Here is a 21,007-nt window from a genome sequence, read left to right on the forward strand (position 1 = left end):
CGAAGGTTGCAGGAACAGCAACTCATATTCCGCTTGGGAACCCTGCAGCCCAATGGTATCAATGTGGATTTCACAAGTTTCAAAATCTCCCCTCCCCCCACCGCATCCCAAAACCAGTCCAGCTCGTCCCTGCCTCCCTAACCTGTTCTTCCTCCCACCTATCCCCTCCTCCCACCTCAAGCCGCACCTCCATCTCCTACCGACCAACCTCATCCCGCCCCCTTGACCTGTCCGTCCTCCCTGGACTGACCTATCCCCTTCCCAACTCCCTACCTACACTCACCTTTCCTGGCCCCATCCCCGCCTCTTCGACCTGTTTGTTTCCTCTCCACCTATCCTCTCCTCTATCCCTCTTCTATCCGCCTCCCACTCTCTCCCTATTTATTTCAAAACCCCCTTCCCCTCCCCCTTTTCTGATGAAGGGTCTAGGCCCGAAACGTCAGCCTCTCTGCTCCTATGATGCTGCTTGGCCTGCTGTGTTCATCCAGCCCTGCACCTTGTTGTCTCGGATTCTCCAGCATCTGCAGTTCCTACTATCTCTGATTCGATTTTGTCGGGGATACAATGAAGTTGGCTCATCAACACAGCAGTCTCCAAAATGATGGAAGCAATGCGGGTGCAGAAATCAGAAGCTCACCCATCATTTTGAAATTAATAATCACCTATATCTCTCAAGCACAGAGAGGAGACGGCTTTTTACATCTGCTATAGTGAGTTGGCACAAGGGGCAGAAGAAAAGACTGAAACCGAAACCCAAATTGAGTGTGACAACACCCCAGAGGGAACAAAACAGTAAAAATGCAGTGATACTTGAAAATAAATGTGCTGCTCATATTAGAGCACTGTTCTAAGGTATACAAAGCAAGTTGGACCAGCCCGAGTCATTTGCAAGTTTGAGACAACAAGGTGCAGAGCTGGATGAACGCAGCAGGCCAAGCAGCATCATAGGAGCAGGAAGGCTGACGTTTCGGGCCTAGACCCTTCATCAGAAAATGTTGTTGAGGGTGAGGACGAGTTCGGCTAAGCGGATGAGGGTGTCAGTGGAGGGGGACTGGTCGGGCCTGCGGGACAGGAAGAAGCGGAGGGCCTTTAGGCTATCTGCATGGGGAATGCAGGTGTATAGGGACTGGACATCCATGGTAAAGATGAGGTGTTGGGGACCGGGGAATTGGAAGTTCTGGAGGAGGTGGAGGGCGTGGGTAGTGTCACGGACGTACATAGGGAGTTCCTGGACCAAAGGGGAGAAAATGGAGTCCAGATAGTTGGAGATAAGTTCGGTGGGGCAGGAGCAGGCGGAGACAATGGGTCGACCAGGGCATTCAGGTTTGTGGATTTTGGGAAGGAGATAGAAGCGGGCAGTGCGGGGCTGGGGAACGATGAGGTTGGAGGCCGTGGGTGAGAGGTCACCTGAGGTGATGAGGTTGTGGATGGTTTGGGAGATGATGGTTTGGTGCTCAGGGGTGGGGTCATGATCAAGGTGGCGGTAGGTGGAGGTGTTGGAGAGTTGGCGTCTGGCCTCGGCGATGTAGAGGTCATTTGCAAGTTTAACTGGTTTTGCCTTCAACTAATATGGGTGGCAGTGTCGGCATTTTCTTTTCTCATTCATAGAGATTTTCCAATCAACTTGCTCGGGCATGTTATGACACATCTCTGGAATAGGTGGGAACAGATCTCCTGGCCCAGAGGTAGGGACACTAGCACTTGCACTGCAAGTGCCTATCATTTAATTTCACATGTTTAACTTTTGAAGCCTGACAAAAGAAAGAAAGACTGATTAAGGAAGTGGGAAAGGGTCTTTCCACTTGTAATTGTAACCGACTTCCTCTTAACAGCATAACATTTCTGCTGCCTGATCTCTCACCCGAAGATGCACTTGGACTCACAGTCTCTTTTGCGTTGCTGATTGGCTGCCTTCTCAGTAATTGGCCATCTGAAATTTGATTCAACAAAGCCAGGCTGGTGGAATAGGGCGAGGGGTGCAGGAGCAAGAGGACCACTGTGTTTCCAATCTTCCTCCCTCAGCCCGTTGAAAAACATAAACTCCAGCTTAAGGTCTGGCTTTCTTATATTATTTACCTGTAAAAATCCATCATGGGGTGATGATTGACTTTTACAATTACTTCCAGATTAGCCCAGTAAAAGAAAAGCTTGCATTTATGTAGTGCCTCTCATGACCTCTGGGCATCTCAAAAGTGCCTTGCAACCAGTGAAGTACTTCCGATGTGCAGTCACAATTATAATCTTGGAAAAACTTTTGCTTACGGGTAATCCCCACAAACAGCAAGAAATATGAATGAAGAATAAAACATCAGGAATTTGTTAGGAGCTGGTAGGGAGATTGATGCTGGCTCACACACTGGGGAGAATCCCTTTGATCTTCTTCAACATATACCACAGAATGCGAGACAATTGGTAGCCTTTTTGCTATTAGCAGTAGGCTGAAGACTTCTTTTTTCCAACTGATTTGGAAATAATGCCAAGAGAAATGGATGGAGTATGAAAAAGGCAAAGGAGCCTAGCCCTTTGCTTTTATGTGTTTGTATGTGTCTGATTTGTTGTGCATTGGTAATGTCCATGAAGAGGTTTCATTTTAAAGGCAGTTAAGCTGTCACACACACTGCAGGAGGTGCCTCAGTCAGTCAGATTCTATTTACGTGATGAGAACACCCTTTCACCTGGATCATTTTAATGTCTAATCTTTGCAGCTGTATCATTAAGACATACATTGTCCCTTCAGCTTTCCCTGTTATGACTTGATTCTTTTTTTAAAAAATCTTTTCATGTGCTCTAATGTGTCTGCTTCCAAGGTGTGTATGTAGAGTTTTACATTGCTTTGGAAGGGAAACACAAGAGGCCAATGTCTGAATGTTATGGCCATCTGCTACCCAAATTTCTAAATCTGTGCTGACTGCCTCTTCAGCTAAACGAGGGTATTCAGGTTTGCTTTTTAAGTTTTTATTATTAATAAATATATTTTTTGTAATGCATTCCTCCAATGCTCGAGTGGTGAGGTGGTCTTATTGAAACACAGAAGACTTCATAGGGGACTTCATTTCTGAAGAGGGGTCTAGGCCCGAAACGTCAGCCTTCCTGCTCCTCTGATGTGCTTGGCCTGCTGTGTTCATCCAGCTCTACACCTTGTTATCTCAGACTTCATAGGGGCTTGCCAGGGTTGATGCAAAGATGATATTTTCCCACCTGGTGTATAGAACTTGGGAGGGGGTTGGTGGGAGGGGTGAAGTGGTGTTGGAGGAAGGACACAGTTCCGGAATAAGGGGGTTTTTGATTGGGATGCAGGTGAGGAGAAATTTCTTTTCCCAGGGATCTACATAGTCTTTGGAATTCTCTTTGACAGAAAGCACTCGAGGCTAGGTAACTGAACATTTTCAAGGCTGGGTTAGACAGTCTTTTGATCCACGAGAGAGTCAAGAGTCACGGACGGCAGATAGGATAGTGAAATCAAAGCCATGATCACATTAGCTCTGATCTAATTGACCAAATGGACACTCATGCTCCTGTTCCTTATGTTCTTATATAATGCATTCTTTAATGTCCGCTTCAGTTTGAAAGAAAATAGAATATATCCCAGAAAATTGGGTAAAGTAGATGAGTGTGGATGCATTGGATAGTTTTCAAAGTGCTAGCACAGATATGATGGGTTGCTTCTGTGCTGTATCATTCTATAGGTCTGCAGTAGGGAACAGCATTGTGTAAAGTTGCCAGCTTTACACAAAATTGGATAACAGGATCTGGAGCTCAGCAACGCTGATACAACAACTTACACTTACAGCCTGACTTTAAGGAAGGGCCTTGTGGTGTAGTGGGTACCATCCCTGCCTCTGAGTCAGAACCTTCAGGTTTCAAGTCCCACTCCAGGCTTCACTTGAAAGGAAAGAGTGCAGTCAAGCGGGATGATTTTTCAACTAGCAAATCTTTCTGACACACGTCAACAGTGGACACTATGACTGGAGAGAATCCTGGTCAGCTGTGTGAGGGAAAGAAATTGAAACTCCTGCCATCACTATCATGATCTCCAGTCTAAAATTGGCTTGTAAGGGTGTAATAAATCAAAGAACCATGGATGTTGGAGATCTGAAACGAGCCAAGCCAGAAATTGCAGGAGAAACTCAGTAGGTCTAGCAGCATCTGTAGAGAGAAGACAGAGTTAACACCTTTTTCTCTGCACAGATGCTGCCAGACCTTCTGAGATTCCCTAGCATTTCTTGCAGAAGTGTACGCTGCCACAGTGACCTGATAGGCAAATGGCTGGATGGCCAGTGTGAATCAGATTGATGGCAAATGTACATAGTTTGGTTTCATGGCCTGCACTTGGGACCTGCCTCTTTGCCCTACCACTGGAGGAGATCACAGTGCTATGGATTTTTCCCACCTTTGGGCTGAGAACTCAAGAAGAAGAACTGCCTTTAATGTAAAAAACACCTTTACAGGTACATGGACAGGAAAGGTTTAGAGGAATAGGGGCTAAATGCAGGCAAACGGGACTAGTTTAGTATAGGAAACCTGGTCGACATGGACAAGTTGGGCTGAAGGGCCTGTTTCTATTCTGTATGACTCAATGATTCTGAGATGCTATGACACTAGGAAAACTTCCTAAGCATTGCTCCGATATAGCAACCCAGAATTTCCTGCTCAGGCTACAGCACGAACTAAGAACACTTACAAATAACATCTGACTTCAAGTCACATCTTAGGATGACTCAATCAAAAAGCGACGTTTTAAGGAACATCTTGAAGTAAAAGATAAGAAGTAAAGAGGGAAGTGGTTTAAGGCAGAAATACCCAAGATTTAGCGAGTCATTAGCTGAAGGGACAGCCACCATAACAGGGAAAGGTTACAGTATAAATCATTCTCCTAGCACTCCCTGGTCCAATATGATAAATCAAAATTGCACTGCATCAGCTCATCTTCTTATATTAGGACCGTTTATTTTCAACAAGGAAGTAATGAATGATAAACCTGTGAGATAGACAGAATTCCGGAAGTGCCTAATATGGAATTAAAGAATGGAAACAGCACAGGAAGAGGCCATTCAGCCTGTCATGTCTATGCTGGCTGTCTGCAATGGCAGTCCTCATCCATCTTGCCACAGCTCAAGCTTTCTCATATCACGTCCTGATCCAATTCCATTTTGAAAACCGTGATTGAACCTACTTTCACAACAAATTCAGTGAAGGGCGTGGGTTTCAATAGCTGCCTGTTTCACATTTGTTTTAAGTTGTGGTAAAATTCTGGCAGTATCTTTGTGCACAGTCTACATGACCTCCCACGCAAGAAAGAAAAGGGTTTGAGATGGCCTTCAGTAGAAGGTGATCAGTCAATCCCAGATAATGTAAATGCATGTGGGAAATAATTGGGGAAAACGGGTACATACATTCAAAAGCACGTAAAATAAATACAACCTTGCATCCACTGCAGATGCATAATGTTTTACTTCAAAAGGGAATGCCAACATTCTGGGAGCCTGTATGATCTGGAAATGTTGAATATAGTAAAACAAAATGCTTAGTTTTCCAAGAATCTGTTCGACTTCTGTCTGAAATAACCACATGTCAGTTCATCTGTCCAAACCAACAAAACTCTACAGCCTTACCCTCCTCATTATTCTGACATAATCCAGAAGTTCATTTCCAAAACTGATTACTCATTGTGTAAACAAATTCCTGCCGATGAGCGTCCTCAATTTGTCTTAACCTGTTTGAGCCCGGGTTCCTTTCTATTAATCTCACAGCTCATTCTAAAGTAATGCTCTAGGTCTACCTTTCCAATACTATATTACATCTAATTCTGCAAAGCCGTGTCTCTTAGGTGTATCAGATTAATGGATTCAAAATGCAGATGAGAGGTTTTGTGGTATTCCCTAAAGAGAAGTTAGGTCGCAAATGGGGGCCAGAAAATTTATTAATAGAAAGGCTGTGATTGAGAGGGAGGCTATCGGTCAGCAGGAAGATGAAGTGTTCTGAGTACAGCTAGAAACTGGAGTTTGTCCAGGAATCTCCTTGGCATTTATTCAAACCCTTTCAGCAACAGAACAAGCAGCACAGTGAATTTCATAAATTCATAAGCAGAACAGTGTAGCGCTGTTATCATGGGAGGTTTAAACTTTCCTATCATTAAGTAGTCTGATATGGGGCTGACAAGTTTGCTGCTTATAATTGATTCTAAGGTGTTAACCAGTATTGATGTTAGCTTAATGGAATCACACTCGCTTGCATTAGAGAGGTCACATCTTATGTTGAAATTTGAAAAGTATTCCAAAACTCAGGTCCCTCTTTGCTCTGTCAACCACACTTTTATCTGAAGGTTGTTGTCTAGTCGGAGAACCCTTCCTTGCTTTTCTGCCTCCAATTAAATCTTAGGGAGTTGGCATCGGAAAACTTAAACATTAAGCACACAACAGTTCTGCGGAATTATAAAGACATTTCCTGATTATGAAAAGAAATTAAACCCTTGCCACAATATCCTTAAGCATGCCACAGGTTCATTAAGCTTATTTTTTTTCCACTTCTTCATTGATAAACAGGGGAGCAGGAGCCTGACGGATCAGGAACGGGGTGCTCAGACTTGCTGTGCGGCAGGGAGTGTGTTCTTTATAATTTGCTTGAGGCAAGGCAACTGGTTGGTGGTTCTGGGAGTGGGGGAGGGGAATATTTCTCCAAAGGTCAAGCCACAACCTGGACTAAGGTCATTGTACATCATGCAAAGGTTGGAGGCCATGTGGGGGAGGAGTATGCACCACCCAACAGCATAATTTTAAAAGACACGGAGAATGTACATGTTAAACCAAATAGGGTTAACCTATCACCCGTCTGGATAACAGGGTCTTTTGCGCAATTTTCAGACATTCTTTGCGCAGTGACTTTCATAGGCAGAGGTTGACTTAGGCAATGAGCGGGATTGTTTCTGAACTAAGGAGAATGTCCAGGAATAAGTGTGAGGTTATCCATTTTGGTCAGAAGAATAGAAAGGCAACTTATTATCTAAATAGAGAGCAACATCAGAGTGCTTCAGCGCAGAAGGATCTGGGCATCCACTTCCATGAATTGCAGAAAATGAGTCTGCAGGTACAGCAGGTAATAAAGAAGGTAAATGGAATTTTGGCATTTATTGCTAAAGGAATAGAGCATAAAAGTTCAGACGTGTTGCTGCAACTGTACAAAGTGTACATCTCAACTGCAGCATGCAGTTTTAGTCCCCCTACTTGAGGAGCGATGTACTGAAGGCAGTTCAAAGGAGGCTTGTTTGATTGATTCCAGAGATGAGGGGTTTGTCTTATGAAGAGATTGAGCAAGTTAGGCCTATACTCTCTGGTGGTTAGAAGACTGAAAGGAGTTCTATATATAAGATATGAAAGGGGATTGACAAAGTAGATGTAGATCAGATGTTTGCCCTTGTGAAGCAATCAAGAATGAGAAGTTATAGTTTCAGGACAAGGGATGGCACATTTAAAATGGAAATGAGGATAAATTACTTCTGTCCAAAGGGTCATGAATCTTTGGAATTCACTACCCTAGAGTGCAGTGGATGCTGGGACACTGAATAAATTTGAGGAGGCAAACAGATTTTAATTAGTAATGAGTTAAAGGGTTATTGATAGTGAGCAGGAAAGTGGAGTTGAGGCCGAGATGAGACCAGCCATGATTATATTAAATGACAGAGCAGGCTTGAGGGGCTGAATGGCCTACTCCTGCTCCTAGTTCTTATGTTCTTATGAATCTGTTGGATATTGATCCAAGTGCTGAAGACAGTGTGGTGTAATGCAATTGCATATGTTAATGATATGAAGATGAATAAGGTGGGTTAACATCAACCAACACATGCTATTAAACTCTGAAAAGAAAGAATGGAGTGACCTGAACTGGAGAGTTCTATTATAGTGATCAGTGTATGTGTACATAAATAAAAGAGATTATTGGAACTCCACATATTCAGAATGAGGCACAACAAGGTCAGAGATGCAGGAGATTTAGAATAGAGACAGCACAGACAAAGTGAGCAGTGCAGGACTGGTCACCAACATGGGAACCTCACAGGAGGCAGGATCCATCAGGAATGATTGAGTACGGTGACTGATCAAACCATTGGAGTCTCGGCAAGTGAATAAGTGTAAGAAAAGACATCACCAAGGCTGGAAAATTCCAGGCCCTCGCAAGAAGGAGTAAGCGTTATGTTAAACAAAGACTTAATATTTGAATGTACCAAGCAACTTACTGGCAGGAAAAGACTATCTGCCCCACTGTACCTCAATAGCTGGAGCACAATGGTTAGGTCTGTACGCCCACCCACACATACGCCAATTCATAGAATCATGCAGCATGAAATGAGGCCATTCAGTCTATCGTTTTGCTAGCTATTTGAAAGAGATAACTAAATATATAAATTCAGGGCAAATATACATCAGTGAGCATGTTTAGATGACTGAATCACTTTTTGCTGGTTGGTAATGAGTTCTGATACTGAATGCCTTTGTTCAGACCAGAGCGATTCCCTTTTTGAAAGAAAGGTATTCAGTCTTTAAGTCTGTACATTTTGAGGCTGAAGACTAATGTTTCCCTTGACAGTGCAAGCTAATAAATGGCACCTGTATAGGGAAAGCTATTTTAAATTAGCTGAATGGGTTTTAGCCTATAACATAGAAGAACAACAGATTGATGAAAAGAAAAATCAAGTCAGTACCTCAGCTATAAAAGATCGATTTTTCTCTTAGCTGTCAAATCTGACCTTTAAAGTTTTCTGTTTCCCCCTGTCCATCACTCAAAACAATTCCTCCCGTCGGAGTAAAAATGATGAAACCCGTGCAGAGGGAAGGAAAAAAGGTTCTTCCTTGTTAAGTCATAAATACAAAGATCTGTAGTACCAGTTCGTACATGTCAATTTACCTCACATTTCTGGCAAATTGCTTCTGAGATCTCAAGACATTCTAATTGGTTGAGCGAGAGGGACAGATCAAAAAGAAATTTACTGGGATGCGGAATTTGACACCAATAATAGTACGTTTCTGTCAGGTTCTTCGAATGAAACTATGAGAAGAAGGTCCTGTACTCTTTTACACAATTTTTTTAGTGTTTGTAGAAAGCCCATTAAGTGATTTGTGGCCTGCACTAACAGGTGTGTCTCAGATTTCCATCAAATGAATAGGTGTTTATTTCATTTCATTTCATACAGTTTGTGTGTTCCATGTTGTCTTTGTTAATCATTTCTCTTCTAACATCACTCTCCACCAAAGCCCCAGTTCTCTTTTGTGTTTTGTGCCAGGAAATGGCTCCAAAGGTGCCAACAGGCCTCTGACACTTTATACAGGTGGTCAATTTTCATAGTAAAACCTGGCAGTGCAGGTGGGCAAACTATTTCACATGGCAGGCATTGCAAAGTCAAACATGTCTTCATCTGATGCCTAAGCTTCCTGATTTTCCAACAGATTTCAATGCTTAATAATCAAGCAGGTTTATTTTGGTAAGATTTCAAGCCAAGATTTTTGCTGCCAAGTTGGAATGTAGTATCAGGAAAATTCCCAACTCTCCGTACTCCCAATGCAAACCTATGATTCTCTACTTAACTCCACGTACTATTCCTGTGCCCCTCCCTAGTGTCTATTAAAAAAAACTCTCATTGATAAAATCCTGTTCACAATAATTACACTCCTTCAATTACATAATCCCTTAAAGAAGCAAGCATCTAATGAAATACTTAGTGCCTTATAAAAACAAGTATTTGTATGTATAGCTGCACATGAAAGACTTTCTAACCACCCGGAGTTGTCAATCAATCTTTATATTAAGAGACAGACACCCCACTATGAGAATGATAGGCTGTGAAATCGGGTAGCAGCACAAGTTTATAATGATAACATCATGATTATGTCAACAGACAGTAAAATACCATGCCCTGATTTCGTTTTTTTTCAATATTAAAAGACAGTAGATTTGAATGACTTTAAAGCTTAGTAGTTCTAATGGGATTTAAAAACCTTGACAGTTGTAATGAATTTTTCCACTTTTTAATGCACATTTATGCCTGCTCGTTGAGATATAGTGAGCCAAAGAAGACATTACTGTGGAGAAGCAAAGAAGAAATGTTTCATGTTACCAATGATTTTGTTTCTTGTTTGAAAATTAGGGCAGAAGATTAGATGGGGCTTTTGCTCCACTCAGTCCGTATTTTCTGGATCTGATCTTTATTAGCATGGCTCATCTTGGTGGCAAGTGTTGAGGGACAGTTATACACTACTATCCATATGTTGAATTAGGCAGCAAAAGACTTTCAGAGATTTACAATGGTTTTACTGTGTAGAGTACACAATGTAGTATAATACAAACTATACTTTAGTACAATTGTACATAAATTTCCACCTAATGTCTCTTTCCTTCAAAACATTTAGCTTCAACTGTTGACTTGGCCTCATATTCATATAACCTTTTCTCTACGGATCCACATGTGTGACAAAACAAGTTGACCTCGACCATCAACTTCCAAATATACGCCAAATTCTTTCCAATTCTATCATTCTTTGTTTAGTCATTTTTAATATCCTGTCTTCCATTCAACAAATGCCTTTCAATCATAGGGACTTCTGCTTTTATCTGTAATCCGAAAAGACTCTATTACTCCTACTACCCAGATCACTTTATGATCTCTCCAAACCAGTCTTCTCAGGATGTCTGCTAGAATTCCTCTCTAGTGTAAGTGATCTTTTCCTCCCAAATGTATTCCCCGAAACTGGAACTGCATTTTACAGTTCTCTTTGTAACCCTGCTTCCAATCTATAGCCATCTTTCTTGTCCCTCATTGTGGACATTTAGCCAGCTGTTATATTTTCCCAAAGACTTCCTGGCCATCATCCATTCATCTGACTCTGCTGGTCTGTAAGGTATCCCCCTGAATCTACTTTGGTGAAGTAGATTAATTTTTTTACGCTCTTCACAATTTGAATGTGTATTGGTATGTATTTTCTGAAATCTTAAGTCCTGGCCCTATGTTTTTAAATTGAAGAACTCATTGGCTTTTTTTTAGCTCACTCATAGAATCCCTACAGTGCAGATAGAGGCCATCCAGCCAATCTAGTCTTCACCGACCCAGACCCAGCCCTTACCCTATCTCTGTAACCCTGCATTTCCCATTGGCAATCCACTTAGCCCGCACATCTTTGGACTGTGGGAGGAAACTGGAGCACCTGGTGGAAACCCATGCAGACATGGGGAGAACGTGCAAATGCCACAGTTGCCCAAGGCTGGAATTCAGCCTGGGTCCCTGGCACTGTGAGGCAGCAGTGCTATCCACTGAGCAACCGTGCTGCCCAACCATAGACCAACCACAGAAGAGGTGAGATGGAAAGAGAGTCATTGCTTATTTACAGACTTATTTTAAATCTGTATTTTATAAGGTCTGCAGAAAGAACTTCGGGAGTTTTACATTTCCCCCTAATGCACTTCTCAACTCTTCCCCAGCCTCATCACACATAAATCTCAATAAAGAGAATGAGCTAGGTTGGCGTATGGTAGAATTGTACTGGTGGTTGAGTAGGATTTCCCTTCTTATCTCATTTTAGAAGTGGGTAGCAGACATAGGCGTGGGAAGGCCCTGGCGGCAGGTGCTGTGTACACTTTCCCACAACGATAGATTTTAATTAGCTATTCATGCGCACTTAATGAGTGGCACTGGTGGAGCGAAGTGTCGTGGATTGGCTCTCCAGTGGCCAATTTGGCCGCAGATGATTTGTACAAAGAAGAAGGAGAGAGAACCATGTTTGAAAAGGGTTGTGTTTGGGTCGGCTTAGCTCCACAGAGTTCTGGTATACCGCCTATTTGAAGTTTTAATTTGCCTATCTCAGCCTTGAGCTTTTGCAAAGATCTAAAAGAAATGAGACAAGTGGATGCTATTTTGGAGAGGGGAGGTGTGATGCAAAAACAAATAAGTGGGTTTGGTTTCCGAAAAAGAAATACATCATTGGCCTAATGGTCTTTCCTTTTGACTAAAATGTCTCCTGTTCAATAATAGGCAGATGAAGATTCATTAGACCAATCTGGGACTAAAAGGCATAAATTATAGCAATTGGTTGCAAAGACTAGGCTTGTATTCTCTTGACAAGAGAAGTGCTCTAAGTGAAGGGTTTATGATTAAAGGAGTTAATCAAAAAAGACTGAGAGAAACTAGTTCTAATGTTGGGAGGGTTGAGGACATAAAATTCGAGCTGGGTTGTTCAGAGATGCAGTCAGAAAGCATTTCCTCAGACACAGGGCAGTGAAAATCTGAAATTTACTCTCCCTCAAAAACTTGCTCTGACTGGGTTAATTGAAAGTTTCAAAACTGAAATTTTTGTTGAGCAAAGAATGTAGAACTGAAAGAGAGAAACGGGAGTTAAGATGCAGTCAGTCATGATCTTAAAGAATAGCAAAATAGGCTCAAGCATCTGAATGGCCTATAGTACAGCTTTCTCTGCTTTTCCCATTAAGAATTATAGAATCACAGGAACGGCTCCATTCCAGGAAGAGGCCATTTAGCCTGTCATACCATTGCTAACTAACTGCAAGTGTAACTCAGTCCAACCCAATTCCCAGCCCTTTTCCCTGTTAAACTTAAACTTTTGGTCTCTTTAGGTACATCTCCAATTCCATTTGAATCTGCCACCACCCACTGTTGGATGATCTTAGTCACATGTTGCATGAAAAAATACTCCTTCCTCACATTGCCATTCATTCTCTTACCAACCAATTTAAATCATTGGACTCTGATAATCAAACCTACCATTGACAGGAACTGCTTCAAGGAACATAGCATTAAGACTCTCCTACACGTCAACAGTAGGACTGACTAATACCATAAAACATGGGAGCAGGAGTAAGTCAGCAATTCAGCCCATCGAGTCTGCTCCTCCATTCAATGAGATCACAGCTGAGCTGATACTCTAGGAGCCTTCCTGTTCTCTCAGTGAAAATTCATACACAATCCAATAAAGCCTCAAAAATAGGAGCAGAAGTAGGACATTTGGCCCTTCAAACCTGCTCTGCTATTCAATAAGATCATGGGTGCTCATGTAAGTCAGTACTTTCCCGCTTTCTCCCCATAATCTTCGATCCCTTTAACCCTAAAGGCTATGTCTAACTCCTTCCATGGTTTGGTGTCAATTGCTTCCTGGGATAGAGAATCCCACAGGCTCACCACTCTCTGGGTGTAAAGTAGGAACTTAAAAAGACTATCAACTGCACAAGAAATTCAAGAGGTTGTTGTAGTTTTGTTGGCTGTTAAGTACATATTCCATTAATGACGGTGGAAATCTGTTATGAACTGATGAGGCATGCACCATATGAAACAAAACATATGTCTCTATGTATGGAATTAAGTAAATACGATTGTGAATTTTATCAATAAGTATCAGTGATATGCTGCTGGACCACTGCCCAGAACTTTGTGGGACAGCTGCTAAAGACAAAAGTCTTTTGTAAATTGTGATTTTTAACAGTGGTAATATTGTCCATGTTATTCTTACATTTTCTACTTAGAAGGGGTAGCCAGCAGTGAAGTAAAGATAGGACTGTAAATACTTGGGAAGAAAACAGGAAAAATTGTCATTTTTTTGGCAAAGCCATTGACTGCAGAGCCATAACTGGTTTACAAAAGAAACAGTTGGCTGGTAAGTTATTTCTCTTGTAGAACATGGAAAGAAAGGATGATTTCACTGCGGAGCGCACACCCTTTCACAGAAACCACAAGGAGCTGGTTGCTACTACTTGCAAAGCAAAGGTAATGAAAGCAAAATATATTAGTCCAAAGAGAAGGCAGCACATCAGTTTTTTTGGATGTTAGATAGATGCCTCAGCCTCCAGTAGAGTGGATAGGAAGTGCAAATTTTATTATAAATAATATCTATAATCAAAACAATTTCATTGGTAATATCTCTTTGGAATGTTCTGAGATTGTGAAAGGTGCAACATCAATGCAAGTCACTCTTTACAAAACATTATGCTGCCATATTGGTGCCAGACTGACAGGCAGCCTCAGTGATAGTCCTCACAGAACTGCTCCTATTAGTCCAGGCTGGTGGTCCTACTGCTGAAATCACATGCTGACAGCATCATTCCTGCCAACTTTAGGCAGGAGTTGAATTTTCAAACTTTCAAAGCGATTTTAAAATCCAAATCTCTTGGGGCCTCAGTGTGTGTATGTTCATCACTTCACCAGACCTTATGCAACAATCCTGCCTCAAAACTGAAGACTGAGTGTCGCGGTCTATTTGATTGTGAGACATGTTACATGCAAACCCCTCAAACAATCCTCATTTGATGAATCCCTGGGTACTCTTTCCCTTGGGTTAAGTAGCAGGAAAGTTATTTAAATGTTCCCATTCCCCACAAGCAGGGTTGCCAATCCGGTTGGATAGTTTCCTAGAAGCTTCATCAGGAAGATTAAATTGACACTCCTGGAGACTTCAGGACAGGCCGGAGGGTTGACATCTTACCATGTTTCTCTTATTGTTAATTCAGCCAAGACAAACTGGGTTGGGAATCATTACCTAGCACCTTGCTGACCTGATCAACTCCCCAGTAGTCCGTCCACCTTGACCTGGACCTTTGGAGGATCACTAAAGACCACTGGCAAGGAAGGGAAAATTACAAACTCTCACATGGCCCATTGTTTCAGAGTGAATGTATTTGCAACCTTCATGACTATTAGCACTTTGTGGAAAGCATGCACCAACATATGTCATCATCCCCACATTCCTAACTGGACAAGATTAGAACACTTCCCAAGTTACAATGTAGTGTTGAATTCAACCTCTCAAGGTTGTCATCCAGTCTTCTATTACCAGCAGGAATAGGCTACATCATATGAGAGCCAAAGGCCACTTTAGGCTCACCATAGTTAAGGAATCGTCATCATGATCTCAAGTGTTTTCCCTCCCCCCACACTGCCACTTCTAACCCTGAAGATTCCTTGATATGTATAGCATTAGAGCCCAGCAGTGACTGGACAGTGAAGTTGTCAGGCCATTTATATCGTAGGGCAATGTCCTGGATGTCCCTCCTAAACATCAGAATGGGTGTAGCTACAACATGAGAACAGCAATGGCTCACCACCAGCTTCTCAAGGGCAATTAGGGTTGACCAATTAATGCTGACCTTGCCAACATTGTACACATCTCCCAAGAGGAAATAAAGAAAAAACTGAACATTAGAGGTCATCATAGCCAACCTGAACTTGCTCTTCATTACAAATGTCCACATGGACCCAGATTACAGCAGCTGTCACTGGACAGCGAACAGCAGAACTCAGTTCCCCAAGGAAAGAGAAGCTAATTTTAAAGTCACATTCTAGCAAGAATTGAATTTAGAACATTTTTCAGTCTAAAAATGAAGCCAACTAGTATTGAGAGACAAGACATTTTTATTAGAGATGCTACACGGTCTAAAATTTGAATAATACTCATGTAAAAATTAACATTTTGAGAACAAACCTTTTGGGGCAAAAGGTTAAGGGGTTATCTTTTACTCACATAATCTTTTTGAGTGGCTTACTTTGAACCATCTGGCACATGTAACATGGCTATCAAAAGAATGTGGTAGCAGTGCCCATACCAATCACTTATTGTGCCTGTCTCTCTCCTCTTCTCTGTTTTTTAAAGCAGTCTCCCTCCCGCATTGCACCGGGAGAAGAAGTAGTGGCTTTGACTGGGCCTATGGTTTCAATGCTGCTCGAGGGACAGAGGCACCCAGAAGGAAAAAACAGTAAAACTGACAAATGAGATAAACAGATCCAACTTGTCTTGTACTTCCAAAATGGAGGGCCTATATGACCATTATATTCATTTCCAAGTATTTCCGCTTTCCCTTTTACTGGTTCCTCCATCTGGGTACATCAAAGTGAAGGGCAATTTGGAAATGTCAGGCCGATTGGCCGTAAACCTTGATCTAGGCCTTGGTGCAAGACGGTTGCGCCAAGTCAGCACTCGCAAGGCCAAGTTGGCATTAAGGCCCAAGCCTGCCTTCCCCTCACATGGATGCTCGAGGATAATGGTTGAGGACACAAGGCTCAGACATCCATTGATTTCATGTTTACTCTGGAAGTTGGGCCTGGCTTCCAGTTTCTGTGCATGCCTTCCTCTTCTCTTCGCCAATCTGTCAGCTTCCTCCCTGAAAAAGTCAAGATTGATCTACATTCTTCCAGTCTTAATTCATGTCAGCTGAGCTGAAGGAAATGCATTAAGCGGAACTATGTTTACCAGTTGAGGTTTTTTGTCAAAGATTGTAAAGATTGTATTTTGCTTCTGACATTTTTTGGACTTTGATTCATGTGATCAATTTTCGTATGGTATACATCAAACATATGCTTTCATGCTCCAAAAATCATGGGACCAACTTTTACATGAGATTGACTTATACACAAGTAAATTCACTGTGTTGAAATAAAGTATCTGTGCCCTTACCAGCATCCCTGTGATAGATGTTTTTCTGAATCTGATAGATCCTAGTCAGGGACAAACAATCAACAGGCATTTGATGTAGAATTTTCTCTGTAGTTTCCTCATGAACTATCACTCAGTGATGTCATGAATGGAGGCGGAGCATTGCTCAAAGCCCTCTGTCTCCATTCATGATGTCATTGCAAAGGGCAATCATAAAGTCATTGACCTGAAGCATTGACTCTGTTTCTTTCTCTCCACAGATGTAGAGTATGTGCATTTTTTTCTGTTCCAATTCCAGAATGCCAACATGTTGCCTTTGGAATTGTACAACAATAGCTGCTGCCTTCATAGTTAACAGACAGTCATAACGAGATGAAAAATGACGAGTGAAATAGGGTTGCAATTTTTCCAGTGTCGCCGTAGTTGGGCATGTGGCTTGTTGGGCCATATCAGTGGCTGACAAATTGCAAAGTCTCCTCAGAGGGATTTTCACAAGATAATTTAACAGAATAAAAATGACTTGCACTTATAAAGCACCATTCATGACCTCAGAATGTTTCAAAGCCCTGTGCAGAAAATGACATACTTTGTTTGAAGTTTAGCCACTGTTGAAACATAGGAAACAGAAGTTAATGTCGGCACAGTAAAATCTCTTAAGATTGAGAAGCAGCAGTTTTTAGGTATTGAACCAGAAGTTGCTGGAAAAGCTCAGCATGTCTGGCAGTCTGATAAAGAGTCATCTAGGCTTAAAATATTAGCTTGCTCTCTCTCCATGGATGCTGTCTGACCTACTGTGATCTCCAACATTCGTTGTTTTCAGTACAGATTCCAGTATTTGCAGTAATTTGCTCCTACATCGTGGTTCCGGTGATAGTGGTCTCACCCCTAAATCTCAAGGTTGCATTCTCAAGTACCACTTCAGGGCCTGAACACAAAAGCCAAGGCTAACACTCCAGTGCAGTACAGTGTTGGAGGTATAATCTTTCAGATGAGACATTAAACGCCACCTTCACTTGGATAGATGTAAAAGATCCCATGGCACTTTCCTGAAGAGGAGCTAGGAGTTATTTATGGTGTGACACCAAAATCCATCCCCCAATCAACATTACGCAAACCAGATTAAGTGGTCAGTATCACATTGTTGTTTTTGGCACATTGCTAAGTGTACGTGCCTATTTCGTTTCTTTGGTTATGAAATATTAACCTAAAATTTGCTGGCTTAGCTGAAATAAAATGAGGGGCGACTCGATGGCTCAGTGGTTAGCACTGCTGCCTCACAGTGCCAGGGACCCAGGTTCAGTTCTATCCTTGGGCGATTGTCTGTGTGGAGTTTACACGTTCTCCTCATGTCTGCATGGGTTTCCTCCTACAGTCCAAAGATGTTCAAGTTAGGTGGATTGGCCATGCTAAATTACCTGTAATGTGCAGGCATGTGCAGTCTAGGTGCATTAGCCATAGGAAATGCAAGGTTACAGGGATAGGGTAGGGGGATGGCTCATCAGAGGGTCAGTGAGGACTTATTGGGCTGCAAGGCCTGTTTCCACACTGTAAGAATTCTGAAAAAACAGTGAGAAGAAAAAGCATTTGAAGCCTGGTGGTGACCTGATCATCAGAAAAGCCAGTGTTCCCATGTCTCAAAGAAAATTTGTTTAAACCAAGTGATGTAATTCAGCAGTGACAACTAAACTATCATACAGTGTTTGGCCAAAGTTCTGTTTAAAACAAATTGGGACATCAGATGTGATAACGCAGACTGTTTGTCAGCTAAAAACAGTGTTTGATTATAGAATTGTGATCATATGATTGATTAGATTATACAAAAGGTGCTAACAACACGAGTTAAAGCCAAATTTTGTGAAGACCAAGTGATATGTCTCCTTTCATGGCAAAACTAGCAAGTGCTGATAGTTTAATTGATAAAACTGGCTGTGGAAGACAAAATATTTGCAAGTCGTCCAACTGATCATTTGTGGGAGACTGAACTGTGACAAAGTTTGAATACATAGCTTGGCCAAATGGAAAAAGAGTATAAAGAAAGCTTGCTCCGGACTATAGTTAGCTAGCTAGCTCAGGAGGAGGTGGTCTGATCTGTGGCTGGAGTTTGGGATAGAGCAGGATGATCACCTGTTTCAGCTTGATCCTCAGACAAGATACAGAAGTCATAGAAATGTACAACACAGAAACAGACCCTTCAGTCCAACTCGTCCAAGCTGACCAAATATCCCAAATTAATCTAGTCCCATTTGCCAGCATTTGGCCCATATTCCTATTCATGTACCCATCCAGCCTTTTAAATGCTGTAAATGTACCAGCCTCCACAACTTCCTCTGGCACCTCATTCCATACACACATCACCCTCTGTGTGAAAAAGTTGCCCCTTCTTTTTATATCATTTTATTGCAGCTTCATTTTATATCTTTCTCCTCTCACCTCAAACTTATGCCCTCTAGTTTTTTTTCCCCTACCCTAGGAAAGAGATCTTAGCTAGTCACATTATCCATGCCCCTCATGAATTTATAAACATCTATGAGGTCATCCCTCAGCCTCTGACACTCGAGGGAAAATAGCCTCAGCTTATTCAGTGTCTCCTTATAGCTCGAACCCTCCAGTCCCAGCAACATCCTTGTAAATCTTTTCTGCACCCTCTCAAGTTTAACATCCTTCCTATAGGAGGGAGACCAGAATTGTACACAGTATTCTAAAAGTGGCCTGACCCATATCCTGTACAGCCGCAACATGACATTCCAAATCCTATACTCAATGCACTGTACCAAATGCCTTCTTCATTACCTGTGACTTCAACTTTAAGGAACTATGAACCTGCACTCCAAGGTCCCATTGTCCAGTAACACTCTGTAGTCCTGTAATTGGGTTCACTTGTGATGGTAAGTGTTAAATGGGTAAGAATTTTGCAGTATTTTCTGCAGTTTACCATGCTTTAATAAAGAACTTTGGGTACATTTCATTGTTAGAACTGTTTTGGGTTATTGATATCCAGATTAAACCTGATGGACCAGGGAAAGTGGGACTAAAAGCCTACAGTTACAACAGTGACAGCAGTTCAAAAAAAATTTAATTGGGTATAAAGCACTTTGAGACATGATAGTCATGGAAAGTACCATATAAATGCAAGATTTTGCTTTTTTTTATTTTGATGGCTATGTGTAAAATGGTCACAGGAACTAAATGCAATGTCAGCACTTAATGAGCTGACTAATTAAGAATGAGCCATTGGCTGCGGATTTCTCTATAATTCATACAGGGTGTTGAGAAAACAGGATGTGCGTTCACAAACCAAAATCTGCTGCTGATTCTATAGTGTTTGTGGTTGATCGAATTGCTGATGAAATATGTTGAGTTTTTAAATCTCTTCCACACTGTACTGAGAAATAGTTCAAAACACAAGGGACAAATGATGCATTGTCTGTTCATGATTGCAATTTTCTGCATTCTGGACTAATCCAAGTTCATTAAACTCCAAGTCCAAATCAAAGTATTTATCACACTTAATTTGTATTGAAGCAAAAATGAAATTTCAGCTCTCCTCTATTTCTACCCACGCCATTTAAAAAAAGTCCATCAATTTATCAGTGCAAGGGATTGCAAAATACATTCACTGCTCATTAAATGAAAATTATTCAACATATACCAGTGAACGCTAATCAGAAGATAAAAATAGATGTTGTTTAATTGTGTTACATCATGATAGGGAGTGTTCTGGCTGTTTGATGGGAGTCACAAAACCATTGCAGCAAAATTAATTTTAAGAATTATGAAATCTTACAGTTGAGAAAGAGTCTGTTTCCCACAACTTCTCAAACATTTCCCCTTCGAAAAATTGCACTTTCTCCCTAGACCTCATTTTTCTTTTCTCTTTCAGATATCTGATTCTCTTTCAAAAGTTACTATTAAGTTTGCTTTCACCATCTTTTCTGTCAGACAACCCCAGATCCTTACAACTGGCCACGTGAATAAGTGATTCATCTCCCCAATGGTTCTTTGGTCCATTATCTTCTGTTGGTTTCTGATCCCCTTGCCAGCAAAGTAGGTTAACTCATCAAAATGTCTCACAATTTTCCTTCTAACTGTGAAATAACTCCACTGGTATCCCATCACCAAGTCACCCTTTATTTACATGTGGAGAGTCCTTGACATTGATTCAGCTCCCTCAGAGCCAGCCCTCAAAGTGAGCAGAACCTCTGACACTCCTGCTTATATCTGTCAGCCAGGGCTCCCAGATTGGACCAGATTAGACCAGATTAACAGCCCCAATCAGGGAACTCATGTTCTGTAAGATCCACCTTACTGACCTCGTTACAATCACTACACATGCTGTGGCGAATAGTGGCACAGCATTGGGATCAATGCCAACACACCATAACACACATATTCACTGAGACCTGATCAGAATCTTTAAAACTATTGTTCAGAAAATGTTCACCTCCACGCAACAATTTCGCCTGTACCACTGTCCTCCCCACAACCCCATCCACATATAAACTGTTGCCCCACCTGCTGTCAAAAATTGCTAAGAACTAAAATGAGGTCTGTTTGACCCTAGATGAGACCAGCAAATTTGTGTTACAATCTGG

Source organism: Rhincodon typus, chromosome 25, assembly GCF_021869965.1.
Source record: "Rhincodon typus isolate 14 chromosome 25, sRhiTyp1.1, whole genome shotgun sequence".
NCBI classification, from domain to species: Eukaryota; Metazoa; Chordata; class Chondrichthyes; order Orectolobiformes; family Rhincodontidae; genus Rhincodon; species Rhincodon typus.